The 25,926-nt window shown below is 44.9% G+C and overlaps 2 protein-coding genes across 2 annotated transcripts in view; one reads left to right on the plus strand and one right to left on the minus strand.

The window, feature by feature from the left end:
* LOC142599342 (uncharacterized) overlaps positions 1 to 25,926 on the plus strand; it is a 739,733-nt gene that overhangs the window by 130,794 nt on the left and 583,013 nt on the right.
* The window catches only part of LOC142599193 (uncharacterized), a 31,932-nt gene continuing 22,103 nt past the window's right edge, over positions 16,098 to 25,926 (minus strand). The window contains exon 2 of the mRNA XM_075739093.1: positions 16,098 to 16,706. The gene's annotated coding sequence lies outside the window, so the exon portion shown is untranslated. The remainder of the gene's footprint in view (positions 16,707 to 25,926) is intronic.

Here is a 25,926-nt window from a genome sequence, read left to right on the forward strand (position 1 = left end):
GTAGTTGGCAGGACAAAGAAACCTTGATAGGTACAGGACAAAGAAATGAATAACAAACTGACCTTCTAGGAAAACGGGACTCAGCAACAACTATTCTAGCAACTGATGTCCTACACTTGCATGTGTATCTACGCCAAAAAGGTATAAAAAGTAACTTGCTACCTACCCAAAATGAGCTTCTCTGCAAGAGCTTCCCTGCATGAGATCTCCCAGATAGACCAGACCCTTGATGGGGACACCTGGCTGACTCCAGACTCCATGATGCAGGTCATCTTTGAAGTGAGACTTTTCTGTTGTTGATTAGCCCAAATTCTGGGAGTGGTTTGGTGCATGTTGTACCGGTAATAATATATTTATAGGCACATACACACAAGTAAAGGTTCATAAGTATATATTTGGTTCACTAGTTGGGATTCTGTAAGAACTTGTAATATATTTACTTTACCCTTGTAATATATATATTTGCTTTCCTAGTGATAATTTTGAAGTGGCCCATAGTATAATATACATATATACAGACACACACAAATTTTATATATATATTTGGTTTTAATAATAGTAGGTTTGTAGTAATTTGTAATAAAGAAATTCTCAGAAACCCAGACTCTGTGTCCTTGTGTATTTATTGCAGAATCTCGAGAACCCCACAGTCACAATCTTTACACACCCATGGGTTGGGTAACCCTCATAGGTCAGGACCATGATTGCTACAGGTTTTACCAGCAAAGCTGTTGCATATAGTGCCACTGTCATATAGCAGTTTTCACTTGTAGATCTCAGAGCAATCTACTGATGATGCCATTATTATAATTTACATGTTTCAGACAGGGAAGTTATAATGCATGGCAATGAAGTGACCTGTCCCTGCTGACTCACAGAGATGATAGCAGCGATCAGATCTTTGGAGTCTTAGACTGGGGCTTGAAGACCACCAACTCTCTAACTCCAAACTGTGGAGAACAACACTTTAGCTAATAAAGACGGCGTGGGAAATGTGCGATTTCGACCCATGCGCTAAAGCAGCGAAAAACAGCGGTTCAAAGAAAAGATATGCACAAAACAGGCCTTGCATTCTTCAGTAGCTCGTAAATAACATGTGACTGGCCGAATGCAGGAGATAAGGAGCTGAGAACGGACAGCCAGGCGCCCGCCAGGTGCAAGAGAAAAACAGAATAACAGATCTTGCGGGGAACATGAATCGAGTGATGATTGGGGAATAAAAGAGCCTCCCCTTTTAACAAGAAATACTATATAATCAGAAAATTCTGTAATAAAGTGGATTCTGTACTTGCACCCTACAGAGTCCGTGCCTATCATACACCACAAATGGTGCCCAAATCGGGACTTGAAAAATAGAACAAGGACCTGAAAAATAGAACAGGGACCTGAAAAATAGAAGAAGGACCAGAAAAATAGAAGAAGGACTTGGAAAACAGAAGAAGGAAAAGCAGTGCCGATAATTACCGGTGGTGTACCCCTGCGTAGCTGGACGGAGGAAACTGCACTGCATCGAGCGCTCATATTCATCACCAGTCGCTGGACGACACAGGTGAGCAGCCGCGGGGAAGTTTTTTAGACTGTCATTTTTTTCCTTATGGGACAGTCAGCAACTCAAGAACAGAAGTTGCATACAGAGATTTTACAACGTATTTTACGAGAGCAAGGTTTTAAGGTCGCTCCGCTGCATTTGGTGAGGTTGCTTGTATGGATTCGGGACTATTGTCTGTGGTTCCCTGTTAAAGGCTCATATGATCTCACTCAATGGCAGAAGGTTGGGGAGGAGCTGCAAGCTAAGCAGCTTTTGCAGTTGGAGCTCCCCAATGATATATTGATTACTTGGCGTATGGTTTATACTGCTCTCAGGACTCTGCTACCTGCCGAACAGGCATTGCAGAAAGTGAATAACTCCGTATTACCACCCGCTGAGACAAATATGAAAAAAGAATCTCGTTCGTTTGAATTAATGGATCCTGAGTTGGAGTCAGACTATGCTGAGGTGGTGACTGAACCTCCGCTGTCGGAGGGCAGAGCAGACCCTGGGGATCCTTTTGATCCAGGTCCTGTTGACCCCGAACAAGAGCCGGATTTATATCCCCCGCTTACTCCTGTAAAAGCGAAGGCTGCTTCTGCCCCCACGGCAGAAGAGATTTTGCAACAACAGAGACAAAAGACTCTCTCACGGCTATCCCTGATGCCCACCCCCCCACCCCCCCACTCGGCACGTGCCCGCCCCCTTCTGCACCCCCGCCCCCCCTCCCCAAGTTACCCATTACAAGGAACTGTTCAGTCTAAAATCTTGGGTGGACTACTTGACGAGTGCCGGACAGAGGCACTAAAAAGAGGGGACATATCGCTTCTTCAAGCCATGCCTGTGTTGTATCAACCGAGCAGACCCCCTGAATATGCTCATTTACCATATGATGTAATAAAGGAGGTCTGCAAATCGATAAAGGAGTATGGTTTGCAGGCATCATTCACAATGAACTTGTTACAGGTTATAGGAGAATCTTACGTACTGACACCCTTAGATTGGAAATCCATCCTACGTCTTGTGTTGTCTGCAGCACAGTACTGTGTGTGGTTTTCGGAATACCGTGAGCTGGTGCAAGTTCAGGTGATGGACAATTTAACGGCAGGAACTGCTATTGATCTTGACGAATTAATGGGAGAAGGGCATTATGCTATCGGGATAGCACAGGCTGGACTATCGCGGAATGTTCTTGCCCAAGCCACAGGGTTAGCCTTGAGGGCACTCCGACCGGATTTCGGTATGCGGGAGTCGTCCTTTGCTTCCATTCGTGAGGGACCTCAGGAGCCGTACATACAATTTTGGGATCATTTACAAACTGCTCTACAGAGACAGATAGACTCTTCTGAAGCAGCAGGATTGTTATTGTTTCAGCTCACTATTGAGAATGCAAACACGGACTGCAGGCGAGCCATTGATCCTATTCGTAATCACGCAAAAACTTTGAATGATCTTATTAGAGCATGCCAAAACGTGGGCTCTGAGCAACATAAGGCAGATATGCTAGCTGCTGCCTTAGCTCAACAGTTGGCAGTTGCACGAGCTGTTACTAAATGTTTCTCCTGTGGTCAGGAAGGGCATGTGAATAAAGATTGTCCAAAAGCGAGAAGAGGAGGACGAGGACAAGGAGGGCAGGGAAGACAACTTGCTCGATTATGCCCTCGTTGTCAAAAGGGATACCATTGGGGTAATCAATGTTGTTCTAAGTTTGACAAACAAGGCAATCCGCTCCCTGAGAATACCTCGGGAAACGGGAGGAGGGGCGCGAGGTCCAGTGCCCCGAGACTACACAACAGGACCCAGCCCCCGCCCCCGCCAGCACAGTCCTTGACACGGCCGGCACAAATAAGCGAGATGAACGCTGGCAACTCACTACAGTCGAGTCTCTCAGACCAGCCACAGCAGGCAGCGCCGGGTTGGACCTGGCCACCAGTCAATCCACAGTAATTTGAGATCAGTCAGTACATCTAGTGCCTACAGGAGTGTATGGACCTTTGCCCAAGGGTCTATGTGCCTTATTGCTTGGTCGTTCCTCCACTTCCAGAGCAGGTTTCTTTGTTTTGCCTGGGGTCATAGATTCCGATTATACTGGGGAAATAAGAATTATGGTTTGGACCCCTACGCCACCTTGTACTATACCTATTGGAGAGCGAATTGCACAATTGCTTTTGCTGCCCGACACACAAAATTCAAACTGAAAGTTCCGCCCATGTTGGCGAAAGGGGGTCCTCTGGGTTTGGTAGTACAGGTCTGCCTTGCATTTTTTGGACACAGAAGATTACCATGGGACAACCGATGTTGACTTGTAGAATAAACAGTCGGGTGTTCACTGGCTTAGTGGACACCGGAGCGGATGTTTCTGTTATTCAACGATCGGACTGGCCACAGGAATGGCCATTAGTACAGGCATTTGCTGCTGTTACTGGAATTGGAGGGACACAAATACCTTGGCAGAGTATGCATTCCTTGACTGTGGAAGGTCCTGACAACAAACAAGCGGTTTTAAAACCATATGTTTTAATTGTGCCATGTACTTTATGGGGTCGTGATTTCTTGCAACAACGGAACATGACAATAACGACACATTTTTAACACGGGCCACTGACGTTCAGCCGCGACTCAAACTGACTTGGTTATCAGATAAGCTAGTATGGGTAGATCAGTGGCCTTTGAAAGGTGAGCGGCTAGAAAGGGCTTCCTTCATCTACCATTAACCAAAGAAGAATTTCATGTTGTATTGTGTAATAGCTTGACTTTTCAGGCTGCATTGGCTGATTATACTAATGTTGTTTTGTATTCTTTGCCACGCCATTGTTTATTAGGTTCTCTACACTGTTTACCTCTCCAACCACGGTCTTTGTTGAGTTCTGTTCCTCTACAAAATGCTCATACTGTGTTTATCGATGGTTCTGGCAAAACAGGTAAGGCTGCAGTTGTATGGCGTCACGCAAACTGCGAGGAGTGGGCCTCAGATGTTTCTCGACGTTTTCTGTTATTCTTACAGGATTGGGGAGTTGAATATATTACTGGAATTCCGCGTTCCCCTACTGGTCAAGCAATAATAGAACGTGCCCACCGTTCTCTGAAATATATTATTGATAAACAAAAAAGGGGGAATCCAGTAGGGACAACACCACAGGAAATATTAGACAAAGCTACTTATGTTTTAAATTTTCTTAATCTATCTGGATCTAAGCAATATAGTTCCGCAGTAGATAGACATTTTAGAACTGAGGAATCCTCTACCGTGAAGCCTCAGGTGTTTTATAAAAATTTGGAATCTGGTCAATGGGAAGGACCGGTCCCCTTGCTTACCTGGGGACGGGGATATGCTTGTGTTTCTCTTCCCTCAGGTCCCTATTGGATCCCTGCAAGGTATGTAAAGCCAGCACAAGTGAAAACGCATACTGAAGATGAACAGGACGATAAGAAACACCAAGATGATGTTGCATCTGGGGTTGATCAACCTCACAATTAAGATATGGTGGCTTATAGAATTGCAGATGTATTATAATGATAGTTTTAACACATCAGATTTATCTTTTTCCCCAGCCCATTCAAATATTTGGCAGATGGGCCTTCCCTTTTTTAAGCGACAATTATATCAAGTACTAATGACGGAGAACGCAACTAAGGCTAATGTAATGCTTTTGTCTGAAGCAGAAATCATGGTCTGCACAACCCATCCTTATCTTTTGCTCTAACCTCCAATGCTACTATTCTATCATGTAATGGATCTTTTTGTATTACCCTGTCTTCACCAGACTTTAGGAGTTGTATAACTTTTAGCGATTTATAAAATAGTACAACAACATTTACAAGGACATTTGATTTATCTCTTCAACATAATATTCAATCTTTACATGATCAATTGAGGGACCAAATTAAAAAATTACAGGAACTAATGAGTCAAAGTGTATTCGACACATTAAAAAATGACCTATCATGGCTAAATCCAAAAACTTGGTTTAGGGGTTTAAATTTTTGAATGTGGGTTTTTATTGGCATAGGCACTGTGTTGTTTTTCTTGTTCTTGGTGGGTTTTTTTTACGGATTCTATGGTCAGCTATCTGACGAGTGCAGAAGATAGAGGCACGTGTTATGGACACACTGTTGCTCAACGGGGTTGTCATAAACAAAAAAGGGGGAGATGTGGAGAACAACGCTTTAGCGAATAAAGACGGCGTGGGAAATGTGCGATTTCGACCCATGCGCTAAAGCAGCGAAAAACAGCGGTTCAAAGAAAAGATATGCACAGAACAGGCCTTGCATTCTTCAGTAGCTCGTAAATAACATGTGACTGGCCGAATGCAGGAGATAAGGAGCTGAGAACGGACAGCCAGGCGCCCGCCAGGTGCAAGAGAAAAACAGAATAACAGATCTTGCGGGGAACATGAATCGAGTGATGATTGGGGAATAAAAGAGCCTCCCCTTTTAACAAGAAATACTATATAATCAGAAAATTCTGTAATAAAGTGGATTCTGTACTTGCACCCTACAGAGTCCGTGCCTATCATACACCACACCAAACCAAACATAAACTGTCAAAGGAATAGGGGATTCAAGTGATAGTGAATTGTGTACAATGAGCAAAGAAAGAAGCTAATTTGCAATAATCACTAACAAACTTTTAGCTATCGTCCAAAACTAACCTTTGAAAAGTTAAAGCCACTCTCATGTCCCTTTTAAGACACTTTTAGAATAAACCAAACTGTTTCTTGCAGCTTCTGGAAACTTCTCGCTAGCTGCTTCTTGGATCCTGGCTTTCCAATTCCTGCTATCTCTTAACTTGGCATTTTCCTTTAATAGTTTCCATGAGATGGCTCCCAAAGTATGGAGATGACAGCAATGCTGAGTACAAATACCAGATTATTCTCACAAACAGTAATTTTATCATATCATAAGCCAGTGTTACACAGTACAACAAAACAGTAACCTTGATCCATCTTGCAGAGATGATAAACAGCACCACAGGGAATATATACAGCAAGCTGGGCATTACATAATACAACCCTGAGAACAAATAATACAACACTGTGACCAGTGACTATTAAACTAATACAATGGATGCTTATAACAAATTTGTTTTAACACAGTCTGGTCAGATCTGTCGTTATCTCAAACCCTTCGTGCCCCATATTGGGTGCCAAAAGGACTGTTGTGATTTAACCTGGCTGGCAGCTAAAACAACCACACAGCCATTCGCTCTCTCCTCCACCCCCCCCCGGTGGGATGGAGGAGAGAATCAAAAAAAGTAAAACTCATAGGTTGAGATGATAAAAACAGTTTAATATGACAGAAAAGGAAAAAAATAGTAATAAAAGAATATACAAAACAAGTGACGTACAGCACAATTTCTCACCACTCGCTGACCGATGCCCAGTGAGTTCCTGAGCCGCGGTCACTGCCCCCCAGCTAACTTCCCCCAGTTTATATGCTGACCACGATGTCATATGGTATATGGTATAGAAATATGACAAAGCTCAACATGACCGTATCCTGGGCTGCATCAAAAGAGGTGTGACCAGCAGGTCAAGGGAGGTGATCCTGCCCCTCTACTCGGCTCTCGTGAGACCCCACCTGGAGTACTGCGTCCAGCTCTGGGGGCCCCAGTACAGGAGAGACATGGAGCTGTTGGAGAGAGTCCAGAGGAGGGCCACGAAGCTGATCAGAGGGCTGGAGCACCTCTCCTATGAGGACAGGCTGAGAGAGTTGGGGTTGTTCAGCCTGGAGAAAAGAAGGCTCTGGGGAGACCTTATAGCGGCCTTCCAGTACCTGAAAGGGGGCCTACAAGAACGCTGGAGTGGGACTGTTTACAAGGGCATGTAGTGATAGGACAAGGGGTAATGGCCTTAAGATGAAGGAGGGTCGATTTAGATTAGATGTTAGAAAGAAATCTTTACTGTGAGGGTGGTGAGGTACTGGAACAGGTTGCCCAGAGAGGTTGTGGAGGCCCCATCCCTGGAAGTGTCTAAGGCCAGGTTGGATGAGGCTTTGGGCAACGTGGTCTGGTGGAGGGTGTCCCTGCCCGTAGCAGGGGTGTTGGAACTAGATGATCTTTGAGGTCCCTTCCAACCCAAACCATTCTATGATTCTATGATTCTATGATCTGCAGACAAGGTGACAAGTCTTGTGATGGTCACTTTGTCATACATCACCATCAACCGTAGAAATCACCAGAGGCTCAGTTTGTTGATAGTAAAATCTAGGGAAGGATACATCAACTGAACTCAGGTTGCATTCAATTGCTGTGCAAATTTAGGATGTGGATAGGCCTAAGGATTGTGGAGGAGGACTGACCAGAGTCACTGCTCCTCTTCTGTCCCTTCACTGCATATTTACAACCCCACATTATGGAAGTGTAATTAAAAAGGAGCCCTGAATCCCCCTTTAGTCATCCGTGTTACACATGCCCTGACCTCCATGATTACTAATTTAGCACATCATGTTTCTCCTGTTATACGATCATTTCATTCTTCCCACCAGCGCATTAATTCCACAGCTGTGTCTTTTTTGTAAAACCCACAGTTGTTATGCACTGCTTTGGTAGGACCTGTTTTCCCATGACACCAAGGAATCAGAGCTGGGATCAAGGTCTCCCTCCTGTCATGGGCAAGATGGAGCAAGCAACAGCCTGTAGGGATCTGGACTCTAGGGTTTATGTAAGAAACACTGACATGTGAGTTTGACGTGAATGGATTATCTCACACCCTCACGTGATCACTCCTCTGACGGCGTTGAGATCACCATGTCTCAGCTGCCCTTCCCCACAGGGAGGTGGCCATTAGCCCAGCAAGGTCAGGCAGACAGCCATGCTGGTCCATGCTGTTCCACCAGTTACATCTCAGGTGTCCCCAGCCAGGTCCCTGGGCATCACTCAGCATTCATCCACATGCATCTCCCTGATCTGCAGGATCATCCCCCAGTTCCTGGATCTTTCTTCCCTCCAGGATCTTCACCATCTTCTTTCTGAGGCCATTTCTTCCTTTCAGGAACACTTCTTTTTTTCCTTTTTTTATTTTAGCACCACCTCTTCTTTCCCAGGCACCCAGTCCCCAGCTTTCCGAGTCTAAACAGTCTGTGTGCAGAAGCACACCATATGATCAGCCTCCAAACTGGTGGATCTGTCTCGTGTCTCCTTATATACTGGATGACTCAAGAAGTGCCACTTTTGTTTAGTCTAGGTGTTAGTAAAATTTACAACTAGCCTGTACCAGGTGTTGCTAGCAAGTAACAGTCTTCTGCCTGTGAGTTTAAAAGATAACTTTGGACATAGCCCCCCTCCCCGCTTATATATATATACACACACATCCAATTATCTATCACCTATATTCACAATTTAAGCAGTTTTTTCACCTATGACACCTGCCAATACAAAAATATCAGTTTTTCATATCAAAGAGGGAAAAAAATCCCAGGAGCAACACTGGGAGTTTATTCCTTGGAGGAAGACTGAATGGACACAGGTAAATATAAAGTAAAATGAATAGTTAGTTTAAATCACAAAGGTTCATTTTTTCTACCCTGGACCAAATAATGAAGACATTGCAAACAATAAATGGAAAAGTTTAAATCTCTGTAAAGGAAAAAGGAAAAGGAAAGGGAAAAGAAAAAAGAAAAAAAAAAGAAAAAGAAAAAGAAAAAGAAAAAGAAAAAGAAAAAGAAAAAGAAAAAGAAAAAGAAAAATAAAAAGAAAAAGAAAAAGAAAAAGAAAAAGAAAAAGAAAAAGAAAAAGAAAAAGAAAAAGAAAAAGAAAAAGAAAAAGAAAAGAAAAAGACATGCTTTATTAGCTCATCCAGATGGCTCATGGACTCTGGCCTAAGCCATATCATAACATTACAAACTGGACTCAGATCTGCAAAAGTGCTGTGTACCAGCAGTATCCTTGGGTGCTAATAAGACCATTTGCTAGTGCAGAGATAGGAATATGTGCATACTCAGATTTGGAGCCATATGCTCAAGTTCTTTTTGTTTTGTTTTGTTTTGTTTTCCCCCAAAGAGCACAATTTTTCCCTCTCTTCTACTCAGCGATTTTTACTGACCTAAGTGGCTTACTCTCTGCTCCGATCTCCTTCCAGTTTCAGAGCCTTTCTTCTCGAGGTGTCACAGCAATGCAAAGGTTAAGTCCCCTCCCTAGGTGGAGAGGCACTAGAGATACTTGAAAGCTGTCAACAATTTCAATAGGAATCTTCCTTTCACAGTGAAGGACCCTGCATGTCTAAGCAAGCTGTTCAGCAGCTTGGATTCAGCCTACTTCATCCAGTCTGTTTACCTCTTAGGATCACTTGCAGGGTGGGTGTTTGCTCTGCACTTAATGCTGACCTCACTTAAAAAGTTACCAGTCTGGTAGTGCAGGTGCATAATTCACTTGATTGTTACACTAAAGATAGATAGCATCAAAATGCTCACTCTAAGTGTGATTCTGTCAGATGAAGATTCCCTGCTTCTCAACACGGCTTATTTTGATTCCCATGCTAGCCCTTTGCAACCAATTATCGCTACTCCCACTAAGTGGGAGCCCAATTATTATGGAAACCACTGCATTCTCTAGCATAGAGATGACAAACCCTTTCTGATTTTACACTCACATTCGACCCAAAGGGGCTTAGGTCCTGATCCAGTGCAACAATATTCCTCAAGTTAATTATGTGAATAATTGTGTTCCATTTTGGGAACTCAGGGCATAAATATTTTGTTGTATAATAATCCCCAACAAGATACACACCAAAAGTGCTATTGTTCCATGATAACACTGTTGTGCAATCAGGTATTATATTTTTATAATATAAAATGTGCCCCCTCACAGCTTTTTGCACAACTCCAGCCTTCTTGCTGGCAGGGTGTGAGAAGCCGAAAAGTCCTTGACTTAGGGTAAGCTCTACTTAGCAACAACTAAAACATCAGCAGTTATCAACATTATTGTCATACTAGATCCAAAGCACAGCACTATACCAGCTACTAGGAAGAAAATTAACTCTATCCCAGCCAAAACCAGGACAAAGTTCTACAGAAAGTTTTGACCCAGATGGGAAAGAGCTCTAAATACATCAGGCAGTTGAGGCTATTAATGTCCTTGAACTGAAATAGAGAAAACATTACAAACTAAGCAGGCAAATTGAAATCCATTCTCCTGCTCCCTCATTCATTCTCCTTTCTGCTTTTTCAGTCATAAAGGTTTGATTTCAATACACCTGGAGGGAAGACCATTGAACTAGTAAATTTTACTTCAGTTCCGGCTCATCTGTGACTGAAACTGTTTTGGTTTAGCTCCAATTCACACCAGTCAAAAATTGCTAACCTTGAATTAGTTAGAAATTACTCCTCTTGAAAAAATACATTTAAAAATGAAAAATCCACATGACAAAGGCCTCACTAGAGACCACACCATGAAGGGACTTCAGGTGACTTTTTCCTGGTCCTTTGTCACAGTCCGGCCAATGTTTGTGTTCCCAGTAGCGCCAACCATACCACTGCTTGCTTAATTTAAGGAATTTGAGAGAAACTGAGCTGTTGAGCTCAGATCCCAGTTGTAACAGAACAAAAGTAAAGACAGCAGGAGATGGAGTTTAATGACCAAAGGGGGTCACAGACTTTCAGCCATGTGCACCGCTGAAAATATATTTAGCGCAGAAGCAGAAGGACATGGTATTTCTATATAATGAGGTACATGAGGCTGGCTGAGAGGGAAGCTGCAACACACGGCCCTGGTGGGCTGCAGGGGAGTAACAGCAACAACAACACCAAGTCCTCCAACAGGGCAGAATCACAGATCTTTTCAAGACCACTGCCTGGTGGTAGTGGCAGGGGGATTCAATTTGGTTTTGAGCCCATTCAGTTCTGTCTTATGCTTAACAAAGAATTTGAAAGATTGCTCCAATTAAGTTCTGATATGGGGAAAAATAAGAGTTTGAGTTGGTTTTCACTTTAGGTTTTGGTAGCCATAAGCATAGAATAAGGAAAATGAGACAGAAGCTTACCTGCACCTCATTTCTCCTTCTGGACTGAGCCCTCCTTGGGTTTGTGGGACAGCATTGAGAGGTATCTCTCTGCACCAGATTATACAGTGAAATCATTGAGAAAACTAGGCATGGAAACTAAGACACTCAACGCCAAGCCCATTCAGTAGGATTTCTGACAGTTTGCTGTGGGTCCATCCTTACACTGCTGCTTGATGCAAGCTGGTTAAGGAGGAAAGGCCTTTCTCACCATGGCTGAGTCCCATGCCATCACATTATCCAGCTGCTCCAGGCCAAGTGTCTTAACCACGTGGCATCTCTGCCTCTACTTCTGTTCAGTGCCTTCCCGCATTCTTCCACTTTTTTCATTTCCAACTTCCACAGCATTGTTTACTGCATTGCCAATGCCAAATAGGATTAAACCTGATAAAGAGAAGCAGATGCATTACATCTGGCAGAAAGCAAAAGATCAGCGTTTGGCATAAGGGTTTATTGTTTGTGACAAGACTTTGGAATGTAATTAATTTTGCAAAGCCATGCCAATGAATGCCATTCAAACTCACCAGATGTGCCAGGGAGGGAGATGCCAACTCTTTCTCCAAGAGGACAGCTTGAAGCCTGCTGACTCTCATTTGTGCAGCTCCATGGGTGTCGAATAAAATGTCTCTTTGGATGGAAACAAAGAACAGGCTATTCTCTGCAGAGCTACTGCATATGCAAGGACAAAAGAGGCTTTTCTCTTGGTGATGGTGTAGTTTTTCTGCGTGAATGTGTTTTCATTTATTTATTTATTTATTCAGAGTCTTTGTCTGCAATCAAATTCTGCACAAAACCAGCACTGGTCTGAAGTCAAGCAGTCAAACACACAGGCACATACAGACTAAAGAACCCGTACATTCGGACAAATAATTTTTCATGCAGAATGGGAAACATGAGATAAAATGCAATTTCCTCATAATATGGTTTTATATCTAATTTTTGCTCACTGAGAGAACTTGTCCAGATGCACATCTTGCTTCTGGCAAGGGGGAAAGTGTGATTTTTTTTTTTTTCCTTTTTTTCCCCAGTAAACTTCCCTACAGCACAGATGGAATAATACAGGTCACAATATGCAATAACAGGCAGCTGTTAGTGTTTCGTTTTACTGGGATTTAAAGTTTCTGTAAAGCAGACAGCAGAGGTGACAGGCTTTTAATGTGGCAGGTAGTTTATTCCTGCCAACTGGTGGCTGCTGTTAACACAAAGCCCATCTTCTGCACTTGGCTCTGGGTGTCTGTGGGAGAAAGCTGGGGAAACCAGGTCAAGATGAAGCTGGGTGGGAGAAAGAGGCACACACACCAAAAAAGCTAAAGAGTCCAAGAAACTCAGTCCTCCATAACACGAAGAAGTTATTTCCTAATAAACTCAATTTTAGCACATTAGCATAATTTTTATAGCACAGCTGATGCTTCTGGCCTGCCAGTCTTCTGCCTCCTGCACACATCTCCTGCCTTACACTCCTGCATAGCAACTGTGAGCTTCTGCCAAAGAGATGTTTGACATGAGTGAAGCCGGGGAGGCAGCAGGGATGGCAAAGCAGCTCTCCCCTTGCTTCCCTCCCCAGCCCCTACACATCTCCTGATGTATACCACAGCTATAGGACCAGCTTTGATGAACATCAGCAGGTGGCACTGCATAGATCTATAGACTTCTTTCTGTCCTTCAGCTTTCTGAATCCAGGAGATAACAAAGATGTCCTTTCCTACTGGTAAGAGTTGAAATAAGTTTAGAGGATATTTACGACAGAGAAATATCTTCAGGGCAGCTAACATTGAGGGTGAGAAGAGACAAGACAGTCACAGGGCTGGAAAAGAACTCCACACTATGTTGACATGTCCAGGGCTGAGTAGGTTAATCCATAGCCATGAGACCTTCCCACGTAACGTCCTTCCATTCCAGCCCTATCCCAAACTCGCATTTGCAGTAGCAGGTACGTGCCTCCACCTTATTCTTCCCCACTAGGTTTAAACCTCATCAATTATTAGGACACTGAGTGGGTAGACACAAGTTACAGTTTAGGCCACATTAATATTGTATAGGGAATTATTCCTTCTCTAGAGAACACACTGGCCATAATTCAGAAGAGAGAAGGGACAGTAAGCCAAGCTATCTTCTATCATCAAATGTATGCAAAATGAGCTAAGGATGTTTATACTTTCTAGATATGACACAGAAGGCCAACTCTTCAATGCCTTTTTGTTTGTACATGATGGCATTTTGGTAATTAAAGATGTTTTCTTTCCTTGGGTGTTTTTTCATTCAACAGAACTGATTGTTCCAGTGTGATTCTTCTCCCAGTCTCCCATTGGCCCTGTACAGGGTCTTTCCAGTCCCTGCAAACCCCGCTTCAGCCTCCAGCCAAAACTTGGCAGCTCTGTATTCTACAAGATGTGTTTTCCCCAGACTAATTTTCAGAGAGCCTTTATCAATTTTAATTAAAATGCTGCCCTGTCTCTTGGTGCTTGCTGCTTGCACTGCGTGTAAGCTACAAAACATAACTCATCCTTTGCAACATGGAAGTTTGAAGTGAAATCTGATGCCCTGTGATGATAGTGCTAATAAAATAAATTATGTCTGACCATCTCTTTAATGTTTTAGAGTCTATTTCTTTGATCTGGTCATTGTTTATTTGGGATCTCTCCTCTGAAAATATTAGCATGAGTTGATTTTGCTGAAGGAAAGAGTCCCACAGAAATTAGTGGCACAATCAGACCTACTCAAAAAAAGCAAGCATGATACTCAAACATACAAACAACGGTATCTTCCCCTGCAACTTTCAAATGGCATAAATCTTCAGTCATGGTACTGTCACCATTTTGGAGACTTAGACTTCGAATGAAGAGTGGACCAACAGGAGAAAATCAAGAAAAGAGCTATAGGAATGGCCTGAGGTAGAAACCATGACCTATCAGAAAAGATTAATGCACACGAGGATGTTAGTTCAGAGAGGAAATGACAAGAACGAACTATGAGAACCTTTAAACATGAAAAAAGCAGTTGGAAAAAAGACAAGAATAAGCCATTTTTCCATGTCTACTGGGGATAGGAGAGTCAGTCTGGTCTTAAATTGTAGGAAAGGAGATATAGCTGGGAGATGAGGAAAATATTTCCAGCTGTTAGGACAATGAACACCAGGGAGACTGTGGGCCTCCATTGCTGAAGGTTGTTACGAACTGGTTAGACAAATAGCTGCCATGAATCGTTTAGAAATAATTGGACCTAACCAAATAATCTCTTGAGACTTCTTCCAGCCCATGGCTTTCCCCTGGATCCACCCTCCTTCCCAACCTGATCAGAAGAATGTGATAGGAATAGACTGCTCATGTGAATGTACTTGGTATCATGGAAATATTTATTTATTACACAAGGACATAATCATTAGGCCAGACCAAAACTCATTTTACCCAGTATCCTGCATCTGACAGTGATCAGTAACAGATGTTTTGGGAGAGAATATAAGAAACAGAACAAGCGCTGAGTGGTTGCTTGACTGGTACATCTTCCCAGCTCTCAGCAGTCTGCAGCTTAGGGATTTTTGGAGACAGGGGAAGCACCCAGAGTTTGAAACCAGTGTCTTGGCACCATGTGTTACGAATCATCTGATATGTTCGGCACAAAGTAATGCAATAATGATAATTAATATAGCATAATTAATAAAACATCTTTTCCCATGAGATTATTAAAAGGTATCCCTAATTTCTTCTCCCAGGAAAGCAACTAAGGTTTTAAATACATTCCCACTCCCTGATACTCTTCAGGAGCCAGCTGGGACACAGAAAATTGACAACAGAGGATTGAAAATGTTGAGGAGAGCTGGTAAAGTGGTACTCAATGTTTAGAAATTCAAAATTGCGAGTTTCCAACTCTATTTCTTCCACACAGCTCTGGATTTTGATAAAGTGTTCTGGAAGACATAGCTCAGACTCTTCAACCTGTCAATTTAAAGCCTTTAATGATAGGTTTGAAATGAGCTTCATCTCTTCACCTCAAGAAGTCTTCTTGATGACAGAGGCAAGAGTGACTATGTGTGAAATGCTGGAGAAGAAATGAGGGGCTTGACTCATAGGCATTTAATTTCATTTTATTTTGTGTCTGTATCCTGGTTGCCCTCCAGCTGTCACACCAGGAGGGTGAAGACTTCCTGTAGTTTCTGCATCATATCTGTGAGCTCTGCAAAGATGTTCTGAACTCCCTAAGTTATCTCAAGTGGCATTATAGAACTAATCTGTGGTCAGCTGTATTAAGCCCAGAGTAAATGTCTCTTCCATGCTCATGTGTAATGATCTTCTTCTCCCTGTGATCATGGATGATGTTGTGCAATCAGGTATTATATTTTTTCAACAATAAGCATCTACTTGCACAAGCAGCCTAATAAAATAAATTATTATGCCATTTAAATTTTGCATTTTGAATCGCTACAAAACAATCTTCCTTGAATTTTAATGATGTTGTGGTTCGTTGACCCTGGCTGGGGGCCAGGTGCCCACCAGAGCCACTCTATCACTCCCCTCTTCAGTAAGGCAGGGAGGGGAGAAAGGAAGATGGAAAAAAAAAACCAACCCCAAACTCGTGGGTCGAGATAAAGGCAGTTTAACGTAGCTAAAGCAAAAAGCCGCGCGCGGAAGCAAAGCAAAAAGCAAAGATTATTCTCTACTTCCCATCAGCAGGCGATGTCCGGCCACTTCCTGGGAAGTAGGGCTTCAGTATGCGTACCCCTTACTCCGGAAGACAAACATTGTAAAAAAAAAAAACCAACGAATGCCCCCGCCCTGTTCCTCCCCCTATCTCTCAGTTTCTTACTGCTGAGCAGACGTCATATGGTATGGCATATCCCTTTGGTCAGTTTGGGTCAGCTGTCCTAGCTGTGTCCCCTCCCAAGATCTTGCCCACCCCCAGCCTGCTGCTGGAGGGGAAAAGAAATGTTGGAGAGACAGCCTTGAGGTGTGCTGGCACTGCTCAGTAGTAGCCAAAACACTGGTGTGTTATCAACAGTTTGCTAGCTACCAAGACACAGCACAGCACCATGAGGGCTGCTGTGGGGAGAATTAACGCCATCTCAGCCAGACCCAATACAATCTCCACCCCTTATTCCATACCATTTGTGTCGTGCTCACGCCCCACACACTTTAATACATATATGTATATTTTATAACCGTTTCATTGTGTTTACTTCTTATTAACTACTATCTCCAGTCCTTTAACAGATAGATGTTACTCTCCCATTCCATGAGCTTCCTCTGCTCCTCCAGATGTTCATGAACCGGCTATGACTTGGGCCCAATCCGTCAGGATGGGTGTTCAGGACAGGAGTAGCAGTATGTTCAGTTGTTGGGCACCCAACACCTGCTTGCTTTGGGCTGTTGTTGCACTCGTCTGGCTCCTTGCGAAACTTGCTCTTCGTTGGTTTGGGTCATTCCTTCTACATTACTTCCTAGAACGTACAACTCACATTACAGATTATTTTACCCCAAGGTTAAATCTCCCTGAGGCACACACCGGGTCTCTCCATCCTTCCGCATTACCCACCAAGTACACCCAGGTCCTTGAGCAAAGACAATCCCAGGAATGGGTTTGCCTTTTCCCATGGGAGGAGCAATCCACACCGCCTTCCCCAGCCACTTTCCCATGTGTACTACAGGGACCTTGTCTCCTCCCACAGTATGCAGGGGTTTTGTTTGGGCAGGACCAGGACGGTTAGCAGATCCTCTGGTATTAATCAGCCAAGTGGCTTCTGCTAAATTTGTATCCCAGTGCTTCCATGCCCCATTGCCCAATGCCCTCAACATAGTCTTTAACAGTCCATTATATCTCTCGATCTTCCCAGAGGCTTGTGGGTGGTAGGGGATGTGATACACCCACTCAATGCCGTGTTTCTTTGCCCAGGAGCTTATGAGGTTATTTCGAAAATGAGTCCCACTGTCTGATTCAATCCTTTCTGGGGTACCATGTCGCCATAAAATTTGCCTTTCAAGGCCTAGGATGGTCTTTCGGGCAGTGGCATGGTTTACAGGAAATGTCTCTAGCCAGCCAGTAGTTGCTTCCACCATGGTGAGTATGTAGCGCTTGCCTTGGCGTGTTCGTGGCAGTGGCCCAATATAGTCAATCTGCCAGGCCTCGCCATATCGAAAACCCAGCCACTGCCCTCTGTTCCAGGGAGATTTTACTCGTGTCGCTCGCTTGATTGCAGCACATATTTCACATTCATGAGTGACTTGTGTGATGGCCTCCATGGTCAGGTCCAGCCCTCGATCACGAGCCCATCTGTATGTTGCATCTCTCCCTAGATGTCCTGATGTTTCATGGGCCCATCGAGCTACAAATAGCTCACCCTTATGCTCCCAGTCCTGGTCCACTTGAGCTACTTCAATTTTGGCAGCCTTGTCTACCTGTTCATTGTTTTGATGTTCTTCAATGGCACGGCTTTTGGGTATGTGAGCATCTACATGACGTACCTTCACAGCCATGTTTTCTACCCAGGCAGCGATGTCCTGCCACAATGCAGCAGCCCAGATGGGTTTGCCCCTGCGCTGCCAATTGGTCTTCTTCCACTGCTATAGCCACCCCCATAGGGCATTAGCCACCATCCAGGAGTCAGTATAGAGATAGAGTACTGGCCACTTTTCTCGTTCAGCAATCTTTAGGGCTAGCTGAATGGCTTTCACTTCTGCGAACTGACTTGACTCACCTTCTCCTTCAGTGGCCTCAATGACTTGTCGTGTGGGACTCCATACAGCAGCTTTCCACTTCTGATGGTTTCCTACAACACGACAGGATCCATCAGTAAACAGAGCATAACGCCTTTCGTCTTCTGGTAACTCATTATACGGTGGTGCCTCTTGGGCACGAGCTACCTCCTCAGGCAGTGCTCCAAAATCTCTACCTTCTGGCCAGTCCATAATCTCTTCCAGGATTCCTGGGTGGTTGGGTTTCCCCAGTCGAGCTCGCTGCGTGATTAGTGCTACCCACTTACTCCATGTAGTGCTGGTTGCGTGATGTGTAGAGGGGATGTTTCTTTCAAACATCCAGTGTAGCACAGGCAATCGCGGTGCCAAGAGGAGAGACGCTTCTGTACCAACAACTTCTGAAGCAGCTCGAATCCCTTCATATGCTGCTAGGATCTCTTTTTCAGTTGGGGTGTAGTGGGCTTCTGATCCTCGATACCCCTGGCTCCAAAACCCTAATGGTCGACCTCGGGTTTCTCCTGCTGTTTTCTGCCAGAGGCTCCAGGTGAGGCCATGCTCCCCAGCTGCAGTGTAGAGTACATTTTGTACAGCTGGTCCTGTCCGGACAGGCCCAAGAGCTGCTGCACGAGCTATTTCCTGTTTGATATGCTCAAAGGCTTGTTGTTGCTCAAGGCCCCATTCAAAATAGTTCTTTTTCCAGGTTACTCGCTAGAGAGGGCTCAATAGCAATTGGCACCTGTTGTTCTTCAACTTGCAGCAGTCCCACAACAAAGGGATCTTCTGAGAGACCAGACAGGGTAGATAACTGTTTGATCTTCTCTGCGTTCACAGTGGCTACACCAAAAGCCCATCGGTACCCCTTTGGGTCCTTGAAGTACCCTCTCCTGAGGTAATCTATGCCAAGGATACAAGGGGCCTCTGGGCCGGTCACAATGGGGTGCTTCTCCCACTTGTCCCCTGTTAAGCTCACCTCAGCCTCCAATACGGACAGTTCTTGGCATCCCCCTGTCACTCCAGAGATCCGGATGGGTTCTGTGCCCCTATACCCTGATGGTATCAGTGTACACTGCGCACCAGTGTCTACCAAAGCCTTGTACTTCTGTGGGTCTGATGTGCCAGGCCATCAAATCCACACAGTCCAGTATACCCGGTCATCCCTTTCCTCCTCCTGGCCGAAGGCAGGGACCCTCTATTCCTGTTCCTGGTCAGAGTATTCACTGTCTGACCCTCGCGGTGACAGACCAGAAGTCCCCTCACCAGGATCAAGGGAGGTGATTTTAGTTTTACATCCGGGAGATCGCTGTTTGCCTTCTCGTGTCTCCGTAGCAACTACGCTGACGGCCTTCTTGGGTGTCCCCTTCTTAACAGCTGTCTTCCTTCTTAGTTCACGAACATGGGCTTCCAACTTAAAGGTGGGTTCACCGTCCCACTTCCTCATGTCCTCCCCTTAGTCATGCGGGAAAAACCAGAGTGTACCACACAGCATATGCCTGGGGCTCCCTTTCCCTCTGACCGGAGCAGATGACTGATTTCTTGGGGTACCTCTGACAGCCAACATGCTGGCCCGTAGGGAGGAGGAGGTACAGAGGTTTTCTTCAAAGTTCCGAAGCCAAGCAGACACCTTCTCCACAGTTGGTGTGTCCATATCTGGGAAATACATTGCTGCCAAGCTGTTAGAATATGATGCTGGGGCACTTTGAATCACCTTCCTCCACATGGCCCGTGTGCACAGGACATCCTCCGGATCTTTGGAAACCTCCTCATCATCTAGATCACTATAGATGACTTCTAACACCGCTAGTTCTCTCAGGTACTGGATCCCTTCATCTGCGGTGGTCCACTTTCCTGGGGAGTTCACAAGATCTTCCTTGAATGGGTATCTTGCCCTCACACTTGAGAGCAGCCGTCTCCAGAGACTGCAAGTTGCTGTCTCTTTTCCAATTCCCCTCTCAATTCCTCGGTTTCTAGCAAGGGATCCCAGCTGTTGGGCTTCCCTGCCTTCCAGTTGCTGACTGTCGGCCCCATTATCCCAACATCGAAGCAGCCAGGCAGCAATCCGCTCACCAGGCTGGCGGCTGTAATCTTTCCGCATATCTCGAAGTTCGGATGAGGTCAGAGACCGGGTAGTTTCTGCTTCTTGTCTGATTTCTCTCACTCCTTCTTCCCACTTCTTTGCTGAAGGACCAGCTTCCTGATCAAACCTCTCCTCCTCTTCTTCCTCCTCCCTTACTAATCGATGATATGGACCTGTTGACCTCCTGGTCCACTGTTTCTTTTTTACTACTGGGGCAATTACTGTAGTTGTTATTGTTTGGGTCCCTATCTCAGCCACGGTGTCCTCAGCTGCAGTTTGGGTGCCTTCCTCAACCACAGTCCTCTGAGAGTACTGCACTGTGGCTCGATAGGCCCAGGCCAGGCCCCAGTACAGTGCTAGAAGCTGTTGGTTTTCATTGGGGTAGGCAAGGCACCCTTCTATCAGGTGGCGCGTCAGTTTGCTGGGATTGCTTGCCTGTTCAGGTGTGAAGTCCCAGGCTATAGGAGGTGATAATCGCCCTAGGAACCTGCCCAAATCCTTCCACACACCCTGCCACCCGGGGACCGGCTGCCTCAGGGCACGTTTCAGTATTGCCTCACTCAAAAGTTGTCTCCCCTTAAACCAGGACAAAACCAAACTCCACAACACCCGTAATATGCCAGCAGTATTCATTAGTAATATTAATGAGCTTACATAAGGGTGAACAAGGACCTTAGGAGCCTGCATAATGAAACCATCCACGTCAAACCCAGGTAGAGAGAGAGAGATGTATTCCCCCATCATCTCCACAAGATAGCTCCCCCAGCACAGCAATAACATCGATGCCAGGGCCATGCACATAACCATTGTTTGTACTAGCATGCTCCCAAGTTCCTTCATCCTAGCTCCCCCAGCACAGTAAGATCGTCAACACTAGGCCAAAGCACAGAGCAGCCATTGTTTATATCAGCATGTTCCTAAGTTTAGCAAAATAGAGATAAGCAGCGCAGCTAACAAACCCCGTGACCTGCACAGGAGCTTGCAACTTAATAACTACTATAGCTGTAGCACCCTTAATACTAAACTGCCGTTGTCGAGCCCCACGTTGGGCGCCAAAAAGGACTGTGGTGGGTTGACCCTGGCTGGGGGCCAGGTGCCCACCAGAGCCACTCTATCACTCCCCTCTTCAGTAAGGCAGGGAGGGGAGAAAGGAAGATGGAAAAAAAAACAACCCCAAACTCGTGGGTCGAGATAAAGGCAGTTTAACGTAGCTAAAGCAAAAAGCCGCGCGCGGAAGCAAAGCAAAAAGCAAAGATTATTCTCTACTTCCCATCAGCAGGCGATGTCCGGCCACTTCCTGGGAAGTAGGGCTTCAGTATGCGTACCCCTTACTCCGGAAGACAAACATTGTAAAAAAAAAAAAAACCAACGAATGCCCCCGCCCTGTTCCTCCCCCTATCTCTCAGTTTCTTACTGCTGAGCAGACGTCATATGGTACGGCATATCCCTTTGGTCAGTTTGGGTCAGCTGTCCTAGCTGTGTCCCCTCCCAAGATCTTGCCCACCCCCAGCCTGCTGCTGGAGGGGAAAAGAAATGTTGGAGAGACAGCCTTGAGGTGTGCTGGCACTGCTCAGTAGTAGCCAAAACACTGGTGTGTTATCAACAGTTTGCTAGCTACCAAGACACAGCACAGCACCATGAGGGCTGCTGTGGGGAGAATTAACGCCATCTCAGCCAGACCCAGTACAGATGTTATCCACCATACTTCATTGCTGTAATACTAGCATCTTAACTACCTTCTTTATTACAATCTTATCATCAGCCAATAAAACCATATGAGTCATTAATTGAAGCACAACTCATTTTTGCTAGAGGTAGATGGTGGTGGCAAAGTGGGAACCTTCCTTTCTAATATTCTACATCATGTGGTGAATCAACAGAGTTTAGATCCTCTTGTGCCATATACTTTCTCTGTTGTCTTGGACAAGTCAGTTGAGTTTGCATTCATGTCCATATTATGTGTCAAATTTAAGTATCTAACATACGTGTCACATGTGAGCTAGGAGATGGTCGTTACTATCAGTGGAGGCCTGAAGCTCAACTCATTTGCCTTATTTATCCAGAACCATTCTAGATGTCCTCCTCCCATCTCCATGCACAATTTATTTCATATGTGCTTTTAAGATAAAGCTTCATTATTAGTTGTGGGTACTTATGTGGTTGCTATTAGAGTACTATAGTACATGCTTCCCTGAGTTTCTCTCTCCATCACAGCTCTGGGAGATCCTATCTATCCCTCCTATATACCTTGTATACACAAGGGACTGAACTTACTCAGAGACACTGAACTAATTTCCAGTTTAGGAAATTTAAACTGGTGACTTTGATGACACTACTTGATGGTCTTATGTTGCTGTCACTTAGGTAAAAACAGGTCAAAATAGAAATCCCATAATGTAGATACTTTCCTTACCTTTAACTGTTTGTAGTGCAGGGACTTAGTAATGTTGTTCAGGCTCTCAGTGCCTGAACTCTCAGTTGCATCAAATGTTGGTTGAGGTAAGAGGCACACAGAGGTGACGTGAACTTTGGTCACAAAACATATTTGTGACAGAACTGTGGATTCAGGCAAAGTCTTTTTCTTCTTAGTCCCTTTAGGCCATGGGCCATACCATTTCTCTGCAGGTAACAGTTTTTCCATTAAAGAGTCATTGAAAGTATTGAGGAAAGCAATTTTCATGTGCAGTATTTCTTTGTGTCAAGAACAGAAAGGAAAAGGAAAAAAAAAGTCCTCAAAACAATCCTCACCTTCCAGCTAATCTTTACAATGCCATTTTTATAGTGTATAAACAACACCTTGATGTTATTGCTCTGCCAGAAGACTGATTATGACAGAAAGCAATAATAGGACACACATGTGCCAAAGTCCAACTGCTACTTAAGGCTTGGTTTTTATAGAAGGACACATTTTCACATTCTTCTTTATTGACTCCCTCTGTATCCCTCCCTCTATGTGCTGTTAAAGAAATGCCAACATAAAATTGGCTAAATATAAAGCCAGTTGGGGCATATTTTGTATGTTATTGTAGGATAAACAAAGCTGTCTAAAGAAAGTATGCTATTAACCATGAATCATGGGGGAAGCATGGCTCTTACTTGACTGGTGTTGGGAGGTATAAAACATTCTTTAAAAACAACAACTCTAACCCTATTTTAGGAAATATATATATATGATTTTATTTTCAGGTACTTCCAGAAAAATAATAAATGCAATATAAAAGAAAATTGATGTTAGAACCTGGGCCTAGAGTTTTGGAAAAAAAATCCCAAGTTTTTATAGACTGTTTTCTGAGTCTCCATCTGTCTCCTTTTGTCACTCCTGTCCTTTGCTTGCTTTCTTCTCATTAATAATATGACCCTGCTACTGGAACTTGAGCCATCCATCCAAACTCATACAAGCAGGGAAGAAGCAACAATTCACACACACAGAACTGCAGAACAGGGGTAAGAGAGAAACATAGGTGCAGAAATTCAAAGACGAAGGGCCATTGCATCTGAAACCCCTACCCCCACCTCAAAAGGACCCCTTGGTTGGTTTTGTCACACTAAGCATTAATCAGACCATAGTAGCAGAGACTGAGATGGCTCTGTGAAGATGCGTCCCTGCCCATGGCAGGGGGGTTGGAACTAGATGATCTTTAAGGTCCCTTCCAACCCAAACCATTCTATGATTCTATGATTCTAAGATGGGGTCAGACTGAGGATTTTTACTAAGATGCAATACTGTGTGAATGCAGCTGTCTTGCTTTCCAAGCTTTCCCAGATTCAGGAGCTGCTTTCAGAGGGATGAGCTACTAATTCATGGGAGCATGAGCTCATTAGCATTCACACTGGGTGATTAATCCAAAAGGAAAGTTAGAGAGTCATAGAATCATAGAATCATGGAATCATAGAACCGTAGAATCATACAATGGTTTGGGTGAGAAGGGACCTTAAAGATAGAATCATAGAATCATAGAATCACAGAATATCCTGAGTTGGAAGGGACCCATAAGGATCATCGAGTCCAACTCCTGGCTCCACACAGGACCAGCCGAATCAGAGCATATGACTGAGAGCATTATCCAGACGCTTCTTGAACTCAGTCAAGCTCGGTGCTGTGACCACTTCCCTGGGGAGCCTGTTCCAGTGCCCGACCACCCTCTCAGTGAAGAACCTTTTCCTGATATCCAGCCTAAACCTCCCCTGTCGCAGCTTCATGCTGTTCCCTCGGGTTCTATCACTGGTCACCAGAGGGAGGAGATCAGCGCCTGCCCCTTCGCTCCCCCTCGTGAAGAAGCTGTAGGCCGCGATGAGGTCTCCCCTCGGTCTCCTCTTCTCTAGGCTGAACAAACCAAGGGACTTCAGCCTCTCCTCATACGTCTTCCTCTCTAGACCCTTCACCATCCTTGTTGCCCTCCTTTGGACACTCTCCAATAGTTTTATGTCCTTTTTGTACTGTGGCGCCCAAAACTGCACGCAGTACTCGAGGTGAGGCCGCAGCAGCGCAGTGTAGAGTGGGACAATCACTTCCCTAGACCGGCTAGCAATGCCGTGCTTGATGCACCCCAGGATACGGTTGGCCTTCCTGGCAGCCTGGGCACACTGTTGACTCATGTTCAACTTGCTGTCGACCAAGACCCCCCCCCAAGTCCCTTTCAGCATGGCTGCTCTCCAGCGTCTCATCGCCCAGTCTGTATGTATAGCCAGGGTTGCCCCTTCCCAGGTGCAGAATCCGGCACTTGCCCTTGTTAAACCTCATGCGGTTGGTGATTGCCCAGTTCTCCAATCTGTCCAGATCTCTCTGCAAGGCCTCTCCACCCTCGGCGGAATTGACAGCTCCTCCCAATTTGGTGTCATCCGCAAACTTGCTCACAACACCTTCTAGTCCTACATCCAAGTCGTTTATGAAAACATTAAAAAGAACTGGCCCTAAAATGGAGCCCTGGGGAACCCCGCTAGTGACTGGCCACCAGCCTGATGTAACCCCGTTTACCATAACTCTTTGGGCCCGACCCGTCAGCCAGTTGCTCACCCATTGCACTATGCTTTTGTCAAGCTGTATGCTGGACATTTTGTCCAGAAGGATGCTGTGAGAGACAGTATCGAAAGCTTTACTGAAATCTAAAAAAAATGACATCAACTGGCTTCCCTTGGTCAACTAGAATGGTGACCTTGTCATAAAAGGAAACTAAGTTTGTTAAACAGGCCCTTCCTCTCACGAACTCGTGTTGGCTGTGACCAATGACTGCGTTGTCCTTCAGGTGTTTTTCGATAACTCCCAGCATAATTTTCTCCATAATTTTACCAGGCTCTGAAGTGAGACTGACAGGCCTGTAAGTACCAGGGTCTTCTTTCTTGCCCTTCTTGAAGATTGGAACAATGTTTGCCAGCTTCCAGTCAACTAGGACCTCTCCAGATTCCCAAGACCATTGAAAAATTATTGAGAGAGGTCTCACAATGACATCAGCCAGCTCTCTGAGCACCCTGGGATGAATCCCATCAGGCCCCATGGACTTGTATGCATCCAGGTGGAGCAGCAAGTCCCGCACAAGTTTGGGGTCAGCTGGGAGTTTATCATTACCACAGTCACGGTCCTCCAACTTGAGGCATCTGGGGTCCCAGAGCCCGTCATCAGTGTTGAAGACAGAGGCGAAGAAGGCATTA

Source organism: Balearica regulorum, chromosome W (assembly GCF_011004875.1).
Source record: "Balearica regulorum gibbericeps isolate bBalReg1 chromosome W, bBalReg1.pri, whole genome shotgun sequence".
NCBI lineage: Eukaryota > Metazoa > Chordata > Aves > Gruiformes > Gruidae > Balearica > Balearica regulorum.